The sequence below is a fragment of the Toxorhynchites rutilus genome, chromosome 2 (assembly GCF_029784135.1).
Source record: "Toxorhynchites rutilus septentrionalis strain SRP chromosome 2, ASM2978413v1, whole genome shotgun sequence".
Taxonomy (NCBI): Eukaryota; Metazoa; Arthropoda; class Insecta; order Diptera; family Culicidae; genus Toxorhynchites; species Toxorhynchites rutilus.
In genome coordinates this window covers 166,035,881-166,053,409 of record NC_073745.1, presented here as the reverse complement: position 1 = coordinate 166,053,409, position 17,529 = coordinate 166,035,881, and positions in this window count along the sequence as shown.

Sequence of the window (17,529 nt, the reverse complement as noted above, 5' to 3'; positions counted from 1 at the left end):
GGTGGAAGGGGCGATACAAATATGAAGCCGCGAACGGACCCTGTGGGGTACCGGGGCAAACCTCACAGTAATGTTGCCCTTGCTGTGGTATGGCAGGGTAGTCCACAGTCGACCATATATTTTCCCTAGCGACTCGTGGGAACCACATGAAAAGCAAAACCAACCCAATGCGAAGATCGAAGCGTATTCGTCACCCTAAGAAGTGTCCTTGTTGTGCGAACTCAGTGGCATCGTCGTCCTCATCGTCATCATCGTCCTCATCATCATCGTCCTCATCATCATCGTCCTCATCATCATCGTCCTCATCATCATCGTCCTCATCATCATCGTCCTCGTCCTCGTCCTCATCGTTATCCCCTTCTCCGGTTATAGATATAAATCCGGATGAAGAATCGAAGAGCGAGCAGCAATGGTCTGACCACCCATTAGCACCGTCATCGCCATCCTAAAGGACACAAGACCCACTGTACGAAGAATCGAAGAGCGAGCAGCAATGGTCTGACCACCCATTAGCATCGTCATCGTCATCCGAAATGACACAAGACCCACTACACGTGGAATCGAATAGTGAGCAGCAATGGTCTGACCACCCATTAGCAACGCCATCCTTATCAGTATCATGGGAACCACTAGCATCGTCATCCAGAGTGATGCTAGAGCAACTACCCCAGTCCCCTTCTGTAGACATAGAGTCGTTTGATACACAGCAGACGATCCAATTATGAATTGGATTGGGCTTCGCGGACGACATCGTAACAACGGTAATCGGCGAGACGCTTCAGGAGGTGGAAATGTTGGCGACTGAGGCTGTAGACATGATCGGTAGTTGGATGGACAGCGTAAAGCTCCAGATGGCACATCACAAAACCGATGAGCTGTTAGTGAGCAATCGTAAGGCAGTGCTGCGGGCAGAGGTATCGGTCGGAGGACATACCATCGTTTCGAAGCGGGCGGTGAAGTACCTCGGAGTCATGATCGACGACCGGCTGAACTTCAACCAGCACGTCGACTATGCATGTGGGAAGGCGTCAAAGGCCATCAACGTGGTGGCGAGGATCATGCCAAATAGCTTTGGCCCAAGCAGCAGCAAGAGGCGTCTCTTGGCAAGTGTATCTTCGTCGATACTGAGGTATGGTGGCCCTGCCTGGTTGGCGGCTCTGGAAACCCACCGAAATCGGAGGAAGCTGAACAGCACATTCCGACTCATGGCCATGCGAGTCGTAAGTGCTTATAGGACCATTTCGACAGAAGCTGTGTGTGTAATCGCCGGAATGATTCCCATCTGCATCACTCTGGCGGAAGATAGCGAGTGCTACAAGCGACGGGAAAGCAGAGGTATCCGGAAATTGATGAGAGCGGAGTCGTTGGACAAATGGCAGTATGAATGGGATACGGCAGAAAATGGTAGATGGACGTACAGGCTGATACCGGTACTTTCGACCTGGTTGAACAGGAAACACGGTGAAGTTAACTTTTACTTGACGCAGTTTCTGTCTGGGCATGGCTGTTTCAGGCAATATCTACACCGGTTCGGGCACGCAGTTTCACCCCTCTGTCCGGAGTGTGGAGATATGGAGGAAACACCGGAGCACGTCGTTTTTGTCTGTCCCAGGTTCACCGAAAGGCGCGAGAGGCTGCCTGCACTTCATGTCGGGAATATTGTGGAGGAGATGTGTCGCGACGAGATGATCTGGAATGCCGTGAGCAGTGCAATCACACAAATCATGTCGGAGCTGCAGCGAAGGTGGAGGGCTGACCAAAGTGCTGACAACGTCCGACGGTGAAAGGTGAACAACGGCGACGGCTGTTGCAAGAGATGGTACCTCACGAGAGTAGCTGTGACGGGGTGCGCGTTGTGTTGGAGGGCACCACCTAATCGGCTCTCCGCTGGGAAGAGAAATCCTGCGAGGGTGACTGTGACGGGGCGCGCGTCAAGTTGGAGGGCGCTTCCTAATCGGTGCACGTCTTGACAGGTAAACGGATGCCGATTTAATAACTACGACGGAGTGAGTGTCAAGGAGGGCGTCTTCAAACTGGTGTATACCCCACGAGAGCTGCTGTGATGGAGTGCGCGTCATGTTGGAGGGCACTACCTAATCGGCGCTCCGATGGGAAGAGAAATCCTTCGAGGGTGACTGTGACGGGGCGCGCGTCAAGTTGGAGGGCGCTTCCTAATCGGTGCACGTCTCGACAGGTAAACGGATACTGCCGCGGAGAACAGCGAAAGGCCTGGATGGCCTGGATGGAGGAACACCGCGAACATTTCGAAGGAACGAGCATCAAGGATGAAGCCACGATCAAAATGGTGAATACCCCACGAGAGTAGCTGTGACGGAGTGCGCGTCAGGATGGAGGGCACTGCCTAATCGGCGCTCCGTTGGGAAGAGAAATCCTGCGAGGGTGACTGTGACGGGGCGCGCGTCAAGTTGGAGGGCGCTTCCTAATCGGTTCACGTCTCGACAGGTGAGAAACCCCGCGAGGGTGGCTGTGACGGGTTGCGCGTCAAGTTGGAGGGCAATTCCTAATCGGTTCACGTCTCGACGGGTAAATTCAAAATGCCTGCGAAGAGGACATCAGCGCAGTGGAATTAATAACGAATGGAAAGAAAAAAATATTGAGAAAAAGGGAAGGACAACGCTAGTTAGCGTTGAAAACTCGAGAAGTGCATGAGCACAGCCGCCCCCTGAAGTAGTCGCCTAGATGTGGTCCCAGGGGGAATAAGGCAACGAGTAGAGGGCTTGGTTTTTGTGGGTGCGATCCCTACTCGACGTCTGGGTTAACCCTTCCCAGGTAAGGCTGGTAGAGCGTTCCTCACCTCTTTAAAAAAAAATGGGTGGGTTATATTTATGATATAACCGCAAGGTTGACGTGGGACTACCTTAGCTTAGTAATCATTTGTATGTATTGATTGAATTTTTGATTGAATGAAACAATTTCCGAATTCAATATATTTGCGTTGTGAGTAAAAAGTTTGAACAAATGCCATGTCTCTAGTGTCTGCACGATCTTACCAGGTACCTAAGTTTAGGAGACCGTGTTAGGGAAACGCATTCGAGTCTGCACAAAGGCAAACGAGTATAAAAGTACTCGCAGTTTGCATGTATTTGCAATGCCGATTTCCCCAGACACCTTGTTTTAGAAGTCTTTAAAGGTAATCAGATTTCAGTCGGAACAAAAATACTCCCGACCTGCATGAATTTGCAATCCCAATTTTCCTAGACACCTTGGTTCTGAAGCCTGTGTTGGGGAAACATGTTTTAGTCAGAACAAATTGCCCTCGACTTGCATGTATTAGCAATGCCAATTTTCCCTCGCTCCATGGATTTGAAGTCTGTGGTAGGGAAACACATTCCAGTCGGAACAAAAACGCCCCCGAATTGCATGTATTTGCAATGCCAACCTCCCCACGCTCCTTGGATTTGAAGTCTGTGTTAGAGAAACGCATTTCGGTGGAAACAAAAGCTGCCCCTACTTTCATGTATTTGCAATGTCGGTTTCGCCAATGCTGCTTGGTTTTGAAGTCTGTGTTAGGGAACATATTTCGGAGAGAACAAAAGTCCCCCTACTTTCATGTATTTTCAATTCCAATTTCCCCAACGCTGCTTGGTTTTGAAGTCTGTGTTGGGGAAACCGTAAATCGGGCCAATCAAAACGAGGCAGTTAGGGCGTTTAGATAACGCTTAACATTTTACAGTTATTCAATTATTTATCTAATGAAAAATGACATTTTATTAATTGCGATAGATGCGTAGAAATATTCCCTATCAATTGATGCAAACATCTTTCCGATCCAGTAGAAAATGTTCGAGTTATAAGCATTCGAAATCTTGCATTTTTTCCTGCATGTTCAGTGTTTATGTTTTCATTTTACCCCCCATATATTCCGGTTAGACGTAGTCCCACGTCAAAAAAAAAAAAGTTCTCAAAAGGTTTGAGTTCTCAAATGGGGATCAACATAGGGTAGGAGCCTGCCTGTTGGTCTCAAATGTTCCTATCTCACGCCTCCACGAAGATCATATGACGACATTTTTAGATCGGGCGTGAACTGGAAACACACACCTGGTCTTGGCTCCGAGAACGGGTGTCGAAAGTGGCTAAGTGAGGGGGTGCGAGCGAGTCAGAGCGCTATATCTCTCCCGGGGAAGGCCTCCCGGGTCATGGAGGCCTTGCCAACCCGCTGTCTCCCGGGCAAAGGAGATACACCCAATAAAATGGAGCTACGATCACGAAGAATAATTAGAATGCGATCACCCGAGGAGGGTCCCCGAACTGGAGCTGGTCCTGGAACGGGCGTAAGAGCGAGCGGCCAGCGGCTGGAGGGCGATGTGCAAGAGCGGGCCACCAGCCGGGTTCAACCCGAAGAGCTACCGCCACACGGAAACAGCAGCCATCGACATCACCCAAGAAACGCTGCGCCTACGAGACGTGTTGCGACTGCCAGACGACAGTCGTCCACACTTGTGGGTACCACTAGGCGCCGGATCATGTGGACACACGAAATGAATGAATTCGTGATCCGCGCCTATTACATCTGCACTGCTTTGGAGACGGACATGAGCGGTCGCCCTCGAATACTAACAATGTTCGAGGAAGCGTATCCAGAGTTCGTCGGGAGGCTTGATCAGAACGCGATGAACGCGAGGCGTAGAGCGATAGTACGCAACAACATGCTCTCCCAAACGCAAATCGACGAGATCAAGCAGCAGGTGCAGAGAGAAATAAGCTCCAGGAACAACAGAGCAAGCGATGTGTCGAGACGAAGTTCAGTACGGCTGAGCAATTCATTCGCGAGTGGGGCACGCGAATCAGCACCAGTGGAGGCCACAGTACAACAAACCCCTGAGCCGGAAGACCCACAGCCAGATCAACAACTACTACGCGATCTGGTCTTCCACTACGACGAGGCGATCTCACAGTTCCGCGACACAGACCCATTGTCGCGCCCCAGGATCCCGAAGTTGCAGCATTCCCGCAGGCTGACAAGTGCAGTAAAGCTCATGAACGAGCACGTTCTTCCGCTGCACTTGGTTGATGCTGAGAACATGGAGGAGCTGCAACTGAAAGTTTACTGTGCTGCTGTGGCGACCGCCAAAAGTTTAGGATACCGTATTAGGCCAAGAGGCGGACTGCTCCAACATCTCCGTGAAAGGCGTGAGCCTCCATGGCGAAGGAGATTGGAGCAACGGATCCTAAACAAGCACGCCGCAATTGGAAGACTGATGGCGTACAAAAGAGGCAGCAGATCGGCGAAATTATGTCGCCAAGTTGCTGTGATCGTGCGGCCTACTGAACTTCGCCAGCTGGGAGCTCACCAGCTGACGGAAAAACTCGACACACTGGTACAGCAATTGAGCGTCCTTACAAAACGGCTGAAACGTTACTCTGACTCTGCAAAGCGCCAGGAACAAAATCGGATGTTCAGAGATAACGAGAAAGCGTTCTACGACCACATTAGCGACGAGAAGCCCGACTACCGCGAAGGTTTGCCAGATATTAGCGATGTGACGAACTTCTGGGCTGGTATTTGGGAGACCCCAGTACAACATCGCGACGGGCAAATGTGGTTAAGACGGGAGGAGGAGAGTTGTGGTGAAATTGGAGAGATGCCAGCTATCATCGTCGGAGAGAACGATGTCCGCGAAGCCTCGCGGTACCTGAGGAACTGGGCAGCACCGGGCCCCGATGGTGTCCAGAACTTTTGGCACAAGAAGCTGACCGTCGCACATCCAAAGATAGCTGAGTGCTTCAACAAGGTGCTACGTGACCCACACAACCTTCCTGAATTCGCCACCCGTGGCGTCACCTTCCTCCTCCCGAAAGACAGCAACACATTGAACCCATCAAAGTACAGACCGATAACGTGCCTATCGAGTCTGTACAAAATACTGAGCAGCATAATTACCGCCAAAGTTTCTGCTCACTGCGAACAGCATCACATCATCGCAGAAGAGCAGAAAGGATGCAGGAAAAATACGCATGGCTGCAAAGACCAGGCCATCATCGACGCAGCCATAGTCGGCCAGGCGGTATATAACCAGCGGAACCTAAGTATGGCCTACATCGATTACAGGAAGGCTTATGACTCCATACCTCACTCGTTTCTCGTCCGGGTATTGGAGCTCTACAAGATTGATCCCGTCGTCGTTAGGTTCCTGCAGCATGCGATGAGGCAGTGGAGCACGTCTCTGCACCTCAGTGATGGGGAAAATGTGTTGCAGTCTAGAACGCTGCAGATAAAGAGGGGGATATTCCAAGGCGACTCTTTCAGCCCGCTTTGGTTTTGTCTGGCACTGAACCCCCTCAGTAGGACGCTCAATAGAAACGGTCATGGCTATAAAATAAGGTATGGCGACGGCGCCCACGAAGAAGTGACCCATACCTTCTACATGGATGATCTCAAGGTCTACGCTGATTCACGTCAGCGTCTAGGTGTAGCTATCCGGGTTGTCGAAGACATAAGCAGGGACATCTGCATGGAGTTCGGCCTCGACAAGTGCCGCTGTGTCCATCTGCTGAAAGGGCAGCTTACCGAATCCGGAGGTTACGAGGTCTATGACGGCGAGTTCATAAGAGACATTTTTTGTGGCGGTTTGTGGCGAATCCTATAAATATCTTGGATTCCGACAGCTCACCGGGATTCGCCACTCCGACATCAAGACGGAGCTGCGAGACAAGTTCTTGAGTCGAGTGAACTGTGTCCTGAGGACTTTCCTCAACGCGGGGAACAAGGTACGCGCGATCAACACATTCGCGGTTCCCCTGCTGACCTTCAGTTTTGGTGTAGTCAAATGGAGCAAAACTGACCTAGAGGACCTTGAGAGGAGGATGAGGAAAGCATTTAAAGAGGCCGGAATGCACCATCCTCAATCGGCACTGGAGAGAGTTTCACTGCCACGCAAAGAAGGGGGACTTGGAATAGTCGACATATCTGCACTGTGTGTTGCCCAGGTACGACAACTGCGCGAGTACTTCGCAGAACGCGCCAACCAAAACGCGCTATACCGGGCTGTCTGCGCCGCCGACAGAGGATACAGCGCTCTGCACTTGGCGCAAGCGGAGTACCAACTCAACTGCAATCTGCAGACAGTGGAGGAGAGGATTGCAGCTTGGAAGCAGAAGGCAGTGCATGGTGCCCACCCCCATCAACTGGACCGGCCACACGTCGACAAGGCCGCATCTAATCTGTGGCTAACGCGTGGTGAACTCTCTTCAGTAGTAGAAGCCGACATGATAGCCATCCAGGACAGGATAATGCCGACGAGAAACTGCAGGCGGTACGTCTGGCATCAAGACGTTGATGACATTTGCCGGATGTGCCATCAACCAGGTGAAAACATAGAGCACATTATGGGAGGCTGTCCCGTTTTGGCCAACGCAGCCTACACCGAGCGCCACAACAACGTGGCCCGTATTGTTCATCGACAACTGGCGCTCCAATGTGCTCTACTGGAAGACAACGTACCAAACTACCGGTACCTGCCTGCACCTGTCCTGGAAAATGACCGTTTCAAGCTGTACTGGGATCGCACTGTTCTGACCGACCTCTCGATCCACCACAACCGCCCAGATATAATGGTTTACGACAAGAGCGACCGTAAAGTCACCATCATCGATGTCGCTATTCCACTGAATCAGAATCTGGAGGAGACCCACGGTCGCAAAATCTGCAAGTACCGACCATTGGCCGTGGAGCTCAAGGAACTGTGGGGGCTAAGGGAGGTCCCAAGAATTGTTCCAGTCGTTCTCTCTGGAACTGGAATTATTCCGAAGACACTTCTGGAAGCGCTAAAGGTGTTGAACATGGAGAAGGAATTGGCCGGCATCCAAAAGTCGGTCATCCTTAGCACCTGCGCGATTGTCCGACAATTTCTCGGTCAGGACTGAAACAGCACGAGCATGCAGATACGTGCATTCCGCAGAGCCTAGTCCCCCTTTGGCATTCAGAAGCCCGGGGGCAGGTGAAAATTCTGGCTAGGTTCGCCTAGTTAAGAAGTGAGATAAGTCTGCAAAAAAAAAAAAGGAAAAGGTTCTCAAATGGGGATCAACATAGGGTAGGAGCCTGCCTGTTGGTCTCAAATGTTCCTATCTCACGCCTCCACGAAGATCATATGACGACATTTTTAGATCGGGCGTGAACTGGAAACACACACCTGGTCTTGGCTCCGAGAACGGGTGTCGAAAGTGGCTAAGTGAGGGGGTGCGAGCGAGTCAGAGCGCTATATCTCTCCCGGGGAAGGCCTCCCGGGTCATGGAGGCCTTGCCAACCCGCTGTCTCCCGGGCAAAGGAGATACACCCAATAAAATGGAGCTACGATCACGAAGAATAATTAGAATGCGATCACCCGAGGAGGGTCCCCGAACTGGAGCTGGTCCTGGAACGGGCGTAAGAGCGAGCGGCCAGCGGCTGGAGGGCGATGTGCAAGAGCGGGCCACCAGCCGGGTTCAACCCGAAGAGCTACCGCCACACGGAAACAGCAGCCATCGACATCACCCAAGAAACGCTGCGCCTACGAGACGTGTTGCGACTGCCAGACGACAGTCGTCCACACTTGTGGGTACCACTAGGCGCCGGATCATGTGGACACACGAAATGAATGAATTCGTGATCCGCGCCTATTACATCTGCACTGCTTTGGAGACGGACATGAGCGGTCGCCCTCGAATACTAACAATGTTCGAGGAAGCGTATCCAGAGTTCGTCGGGAGGCTTGATCAGAACGCGATGAACGCGAGGCGTAGAGCGATAGTACGCAACAACATGCTCTCCCAAACGCAAATCGACGAGATCAAGCAGCAGGTGCAGAGAGAAATAAGCTCCAGGAACAATAGAGCAAGCGATGTGTCGAGACGAAGTTCAGTACGGCTGAGCAATTCATTCGCGAGTGGGGCACGCGAATCAGCACCAGTGGAGGCCACAGTACAACAACCCCCTGAGCCGGAAGACCCACAGCCAGATCAACAACTACTACGCGATCTGGTCTTCCACTACGACGAGGCGATCTCACAGTTCCGCGACACAGACCCATTGTCGCGCCCCAGGATCCCGAAGTTGCAGCATTCCCGCAGGCTGACAAGTGCAGTAAAGCTCATGAACGAGCACGTTCTTCCGCTGCACTTGGTTGATGCTGAGAACATGGAGGAGCTGCAACTGAAAGTGTACTGTGCTGCTGTGGCGACCGCCAAAAGTTTAGGATACCGTATTAGGCCAAGAGGCGGACTGCTCCAACATCTCCGTGAAAGGCGTGAGCCTCCATGGCGAAGGAGATTGGAGCAACGGATCCTAAACAAGCGCGCCGCAATTGGAAGACTGATGGCGTACAAAAGAGGCAGCAGATCGGCGAAATTATGTCGCCAAGTTGCTGTGATCGTGCGGCCTACTGAACTTCGCCAGCTGGGAGCTCACCAGCTGACGGAAAAACTCGACACACTGGTACAGCAATTGAGCGTCCTAACTAAACGGCTGAAACGTTACTCTGACTCTGCAAAGCGCCAGGAACAAAATCGGATGTTCAGAGATAACGAAAAAGCGTTCTACAACCACATTAGCGACGAGAAGCCCGACTACCGCGAAGGTTTGCCAGATATTAGCGATGTGACGAACTTCTGGGCTGGTATTTGGGAGACCCCAGTAGAACATCGCGACGGGCAAATGTGGTTAAGACGGGAGGAGGAGAGTTGTGGTGAAATTGGAGAGATGCCAGCTATCATCGTCGGAGAGAACGATGTCCGCGAAGCCTCGCGGTACCTGAGGAACTGGGCAGCACCGGGCCCCGATGGTGTCCAGAACTTTTGGCACAAGAAGCTGACCGTCGCACATCCAAAGATAGCTGAGTGCTTCAACAAGGTGCTACGTGACCCACACAACCTTCCTGAATTCGCCACCCGTGGCGTCACCTTCCTCCTCCCGAAAGACAGCAACACATTGAACCCATCAAAGTACAGACCGATAACGTGCCTATCGAGTCTGTACAAAATACTGAGCAGCATAATTACCGCCAAAGTTTCTGCTCACTGCGAACAGCATCACATCATCGCAGAAGAGCAGAAAGGATGCAGGAAAAATACGCATGGCTGCAAAGACCAGGCCATCATCGACGCAGCCATAGTCGGCCAGGCGGTATATAACCAGCGGAACCTAAGTATGGCCTACATCGATTACAGGAAGGCTTATGACTCCATACCTCACTCGTTTCTCGTCCGGGTATTGGAGCTCTACAAAATTGATCCCGTCGTCGTTAGGTTCCTGCAGCATGCGATGAGGCAGTGGAGTACGTCTCTGTACCTCAGTGATGGGGAAAATGTGTTGCAGTCTAGAACGCTGCAGATAAAGAGGGGGATATTCCAAGGCGACTCTTTCAGCCCGCTTTGGTTTTGTCTGGCACTGAACCCCCTCAGTAGGACGCTCAATAGAAACGGTCATGGCTATAAAATAAGGTATGGAGACGGCGCCCACGAAGAAGTGACCCATACCTTCTACATGGATGATCTCAAGGTCTACGCTGATTCACGTCAGCGTCTAGGTGTAGCTATCCGGGTTGTCGAAGACATAAGCAGGGACATCTGCATGGAGTTCGGCCTCGACAAGTGCCGCTGTGTCCATCTGCTGAAAGGGCAGCTTACCGAATCCGGAGGTTACGAGGTCTATGACGGCGAGTTCATAAGAGACATGGTTCGTGGCGAATCCTATAAATATCTTGGATTCCGACAGCTCACCGGGATTCGCCACTCCGACATCAAGACGGAGCTGCGAGACAAGTTCTTGAGTCGAGTGAACTGTGTCCTGAGGACTTTCCTCAACGCGGGGAACAAGGTACGCGCGATCAACACATTCGCGGTTCCCCTGCTGACCTTCAGTTTTGGTGTAGTCAAATGGAGCAAAACTGACCTAGAGGACCTTGAGAGGAGGATGAGGAAAGCATTCAAAGAGGCCGGAATGCACCATCCTCAATCGGCACTGGAGAGAGTTTCACTGCCACGCAAAGAAGGGGGACTTGGAATAGTCGACATATCTGCACTGTGTGTTGCCCAGGTACGACAACTGCGCGAGTACTTCGCAGAACGTGCCAACCAAAACGCGCTATACCGGGCTGTCTGCGCCGCCGACAGAGGATACAGCGCTCTGCACTTGGCGCAAGCGGAGTACCAACTCAACTGCAATCTGCAGACAGTGGAGGAGAAGATTGCAGCTTGGAAGCAGAAGGCAGTGCATGGTGCCCACCCCCATCAACTGGACCGGCCACACGTCGACAAGGCCGCATCTAATCTGTGGCTAACGCGTGGTGAACTCTCTTCAGTAGTAGAAGCCGACATGATAGCCATCCAGGACAGGATAATGCCGACGAGAAACTGCAGGCGGTACGTCTGGCATCAAGACGTTGATGACATTTGCCGGATGTGCCATCAACCAGGTGAAAACATAGAACACATTATGGGAGGCTGTCCCGTTTTGGCCAACGCAGCCTACACCGTGCGCCACAACAACGTGGCCCGTATTGTTCATCGACAACTGGCGCTCCAATGTGCTCTACTGGAAGACAACGTACCAAACTACCGGTACCTGCCTGCACCTGTCCTGGAAAATGACCGTTTCAAGCTGTACTGGGATCGCACTGTTCTGACCGACCTCTCGATCCACCACAACCGCCCAGATATAATGGTTTACGACAAGAGCGACCGCAAAGTCACCATCATCGATGTCGCTATTCCACTGAACCAGAATCTGGAGGAGACCCACGGTCGCAAAATCTGCAAGTACCGACCATTGGCCGTGGAGCTCAAGGAACTGTGGGGGCTAAGGGAGGTCCCAAGAATTGTTCCAGTCGTTCTCTCTGGAACTGGAATTGTCCCGAAGACACTTCTGGAAGCGCTAAAGGTGTTGAACATGGAGAAGGAATTGGCCGGCATCCAAAAGTCGGTCATCCTTAGCACCTGCGCGATTGTCCGACAATTTCTCGGTCAGGACTGAAACAGCACGAGCATGCAGATACGTGCATTCCGCAGAGCCTAGTCCCCCTTTGGCATTCAGAAGCCCGGGGGCAGGTGAAAATTCTGGCTAGGTTCGCCTAGTTAAGAAGTGAGATAAGTCTGTCAAAAGGAACAAGGTACGCGCGATCAACACATTCGCGGTTCCCCTGCTGACCTTCAGTTTTGGTGTAGTCAAATGGAGCAAAACTGACCTAGAGGACTTTGAGAGGAGGATGAGGAAAGCATTTAAAGAGGCCGGAATGCACCATCCTCAATCGGCACTGGAGAGAGTTTCACTGCCACGCAAAGAAGGGGGACTTGGAATAGTCGACATATCTGCACTGTGTGTTGCCCAGGTACGACAACTGCGCGAGTACTTCGCAGAACGCGCCAACCAAAACGCGCTATACCGGGCTGTCTGCGCCGCCGACAGAGGATACAGCGCTCTGCACTTGGCGCAAGCGGAGTACCAACTCAACTGCAATCTGCAGACAGTGGAGGAGAAGATTGCAGCTTGGAAGCAGAAGGCAGTGCATGGTGCCCACCCCCATCAACTGGATCGGCCACACGTCGACAAGGCCACATCTAATCTGTGGCTAACGCGTGGTGAACTCTCTTCAGTAGTAGAAGCCGACATGATAGCCATCCAGGACAGGATAATGCCGACGAGAAACTGCAGGCGGTACGTCTGGCATCAAGACGTTGATGACATTTGCCGGATGTGCCATCAACCAGGTGAAAACATAGAGCACATTATGGGAGGCTGTCCCGTTTTGGCCAACGCAGCCTACACCGAGCGCCACAACAACGTGGCCCGTATTGTTCATCGACAACTGGCGCTCCAATGTGCTCTACTGGAAGACAACGTACCAAACTACCGGTACCTGCCTGCACCTGTCCTGGAAAATGACCGTTTCAAGCTGTACTGGGATCGCACTGTTCTGACCGACCTCTCGATCCACCACAACCGGCCAGATATAATGGTTTACGACAAGAGCGACCGCAAAGTCACCATCATCGATGTCGCTATTCCACTGAACCAGAATCTGGAGGAGACCCACGGTCGCAAAATCTGCAAGTACCGACCATTGGCCGTGGAGCTCAAGGAACTGTGGGGGCTAAGGGAGGTCCCAAGAATTGTTCCAGTCGTTCTCTCTGGAACTGGAATTGTCCCGAAGACACTTCTGGAAGCGCTAAAGGTGTTGAATATGGAGAAGGAATTGGCCGGCATCCAAAAGTCGGTCATCCTTAGCACCTGCGCGATTGTCCGACAATTTCTCGGTCAGGACTGAAACAGCACGGGCATGTAGATACGTGCATTCCGCAGAGCCTAGTCCCCCTTTGGCATTCAGAAGCCCGGGGGCAAGTGAAAATTCTGGCTAGGTTCGCCTAGTTAAGAAGTGAGATAAGTCTGCAAAAAAAAAAAAGACGATCCAATTAGACTCTCCGAAAGAACTCAGAGTTGTCCTAGAGTCGATAGATGCTAGTCAATATGATATACAAACCATAAGACTATCTAGAACTGAAACAAGAACGTTCATCTTGCACCACTACGACATGGGTGATTCAGTGTCGGACACCCTCTTGGCATTGAATTCCACATATGGACAAACTGTTACTCGTAGAACGGTTACGATGTGGTACAAAAGGTTCGATACCGACAGGAACTGCGCGGATCGTCCACGCAAAGGCCGTCCGAAGGCAATCGATAACACAGCAACACTGCTTGCTTATGTGAAACAAAACAGCCAGCAATCTACGAGGTCTATGGCCCAGAAATACAACTGTTCGGCAGCGACTGTTATGCGATCGTTGCATAAACTAAGCTATGTGCCCAGAAGAATGGGATACCACCCACACAAACTAGACCCAGTCAACCTTGCAAAGCGGGTGAAACTAGCCCAACGACTACTCAGACAAAGTGAACGAGACCAGGGTATGCTCGATAATTTGGTCACTTGTGATGAATCGAAGATACCCATGTTTGCGCCTTACAGAGGCATACATTGGATCGACAAAGGCGCCATGGCGAAGACAATCGCCAAAGACAGGATGAATCGCAAGTGGAACATGCTCTGTGTGTTTTGGGATCGACGAGGCATTATACACTGGGAATTGCTAGACAAGGGTGTATCTGTTAATCGTAAACGATATCAGAAGCAGCTGGAAAAGGTGGCTGGTATACTGGGAGTGAGTAAACATAGGCCGGTACCCCTACTACACGATAACGCTCCGTGCCATAGGGCACATGAAACGATAGATAAGGCGAGGAGCCTGGGATTTAACATATTGAACCATCCTCCTTACTCACCAGACATCAGTCCATCGGACTACCATTTATTCATGTCATTGAGTAATAAGCTTAGGAATAAACTCTTCAAGACTAAGGATGAGATGAGCGCATTCCTAAAAGAGTTCTTCGAGAGCAAGCCTCCTACGTTCTATGCCAGAGGCATAGATTCCCTACCTGCGAGGTGGAAGCGGGTCATCAAGTACGGTGGTAAATACTGCTTCTAGGTCAGTGTTATGTCATGTATGTTATGTGTTGTGTATCGTCCAATAAAAAAGAGAGAAGCCCCCCTAAATGTGTGGGGCTTCTCTCTTTTTTATTAAATTCCCCTGCGCCTTAATCTATGAAACACGCATTACATCTGGTTCTACGGCTAAGTCCCAGAAACGAGGTCATAAGTCGAAAAAATTCTAAGTCCGAGCTGTGCACCATGTCCCGGAATGCAAAGTAGCATGTTTTGGAAAAGTCCCCCCCCCAGCACAGCACAGCACAATAGCACAACAGTTTGTTCAATTTCTCACTGCGCGACCCAGCACGCAGTACGTGTAACAATGCCCCATCAGCATCGGCGCGGCACAGTAGCTTGTGCAGTCTTGCACTTGCGATGCGCTATGTGATGGGCGGGTGCGTCGTGTCCCGTAAGAGAGAAGTCCCACCGTGGTAGCTTAGTGCTGCCCGCGCTGGCGGCTTCTCTCTTTTTTCATTAAATCGCATTGCGCCTGGTAGTATGCAATCGTGCGTGTGTGTGAAATCATTCCATGTCCTGGAATAACAAGTGTCATGTGATGGAAAAGTTCTCCCAGCACAACACAGCACACAACAGCGCTGCGCGAGCCAGCATCCGCAGTACGCAGTGTGTGCCCCGTCGGCAATAACACCAAGTCCCAGAAAGCGTCCATGTCCCCCCAGCCAACAGCACACAACAGTTTGTTCAATTTCTCACTGCGCGACCCAGCACGCAGTACGTGTAACAATGCCCCATCAGCATCGGCGCGGCACAGTAGCTTGTGCAGTCTTGCCCTTGCGATGCGCTATGTGATGGGCGGGTGCGTCGTGTCTCGTAAGAGAGAATTCCCACCGTGGTAGCTTAGTGCTGCCCGCGCTGGCGGCTTCTCTCTTTTTTCATTAAATCGCATTGCGCCTGGTAGTATGCAATCGTGCGTGTGTGTGAAATCATCCCATGGCCTGGAATAACAACTGTCAAGTGTTGTCCCCCAGCACAACACAGCACACAACAGTCTGCGCGAGCCAACGCCCGCAGTACGCAGCATCGGCGATAAGTACGATAATGCTATAACACCAAGTGCGTGTGTGAAACCATTCCCCTCGCTGGATATTACTTTACTTTTTTTTATTTCATCCTGCGCCTGGTAGTATGCAACCGCGTGTGTGTGTGTGTGAAACCATTCCATGTCCTGGAATGACATGTCTCAAGTGCACAACACCCGCACACTAGCACCCGCAGTACGCAATGTGTATAACACCCGACAATAACACATAACAAGTCCCAGAAAGCGTCCAAGTCCCCCCAGCATACAGCATTGTTTAATTTCTCACTGCGCGAGCCAACCCCCGCAGTACGCAATGTGTAAAACACTGCCCCGCCGACAATAACACTAAGTCCCAGAAAGCGTCCAAGTCCCCCCAGCATACAGCACGCAACAGTTTGTTTTATTTCTCACTGCGCGAGCCAACCCCCGCAGTACGCAATGTGTAAAACACTGCCCCGCCGACAATAACACTAAGTCCCAGAAAGCGTCCAAGTCCCCCCAGCATACAGCACGCAACAGTTTGTTTTATTTCTCACCCGCAGTACGCAGTGTGTATAACATCGACATCGGCGCGTACATGACTATTGAAAAAAAAACACATTCACACATTGGTCACACATCATCATCTTTACCTACGGATCAACTATTGGAAAAAAGTTCAACTATTGAAACAAGTAACCAACTATTGAAACAACCAACACCTTAGGCACGGCCCAAGTACAAGTACGAGTTCAATAGTAGGGTTACCCCCCATCGGAATATGACCGACACCCGGCACTGGTACCGATTGCGGTGCGTGAACATTTCCCGACCCAGCATGGTGTCTCGGCTAGTGGTACAAGTCTATCCAAGGCACCCCTATAACGATGCCCCCAGTGCGGTATATACCCATGCCGAGGCAACGTTGGTATGACCATGTTTTACACTATTGTGGGGAAAGTTGGTGAGTGAAAAGTTTGAGGCATAACTTGCGAAGCTTGTATGGATGTTCGGTAGTACGATGCCGTACGGGTGAGGTCAAGTTACTGTCGGTAGGGTCGAACGTATATCGAATCCAGTGAGTCGGATGACAACCATCAAGGGGGTTAACCTCGGCGGTGAGCCTCTTCTGTCTCTAGTAGCTGGTTACCCGGAAGGGTAAACCTTTTGAGCTTGTATCGAATTCAGTGAGTTTCGTGTGTCGAACCCCTACCCTCACTACGGGGTGAGACGTACGTACTCCAGTGTGAGGTGTCGTGTCGTGCGTTGAACGTCGAAGGGGCATAAGGCGATTGTGGCTTTCTCGTGTGCCATGCGAACCCTGTGCAGTACGGTGTGTCGAACATTGAAATACCTCCCATGTAAGACGCATCGCATCAGTGCAGCTAGTAGCACCACACGGGTAGTTACCGCTCTCTCGCTCCGAGTTTTTTTCTCCCTTGTTATGCCTCCTCAGCGTATGCTGTAGGTATGCAGTAGGGGAAAAAAGCGTGCGCTCGCTCGCTCGTCTGTGTGTGTTGGGTCGTTTACATCAATGTGGTGCAGCTACCTCGTGATAAGCGAGCGTGGACATGTGCACAATACCCCCTCTCACGCTTTTATGCGTGCTAGTACTTGTATGGGAATCTTTTGGCTATTGTATGGATATCGTGTATGCGAACGAGGAACGAATTTACCGAGGATGAACGTTGTGGTGATGTAGTGCGAAGTTAATATACACCCCTATCGAATTGTTTGCGGGCCGGCGTGCCGCGCATCCATCAGTAGATAGTGATAGTGAATTCTGGTTGATCCTACCAGTAATATACGCTTGTCTCAAAAGTTAAGCCATGCATGTCTAAGTACAAACAGATTTAATGTGAAACCGCATAAGGCTCAGTATAACAGCTATAATTTACAAGATCATACAACTAGTTACTTGGATAACTGTGGAAAATCTAGAGCTAATACATGCAAAATGCAGAGACCTCGCGGAACCTGTGCAATTATTAGGCAAACCAATCGTCCCCCTTCACAGGGCCGTGA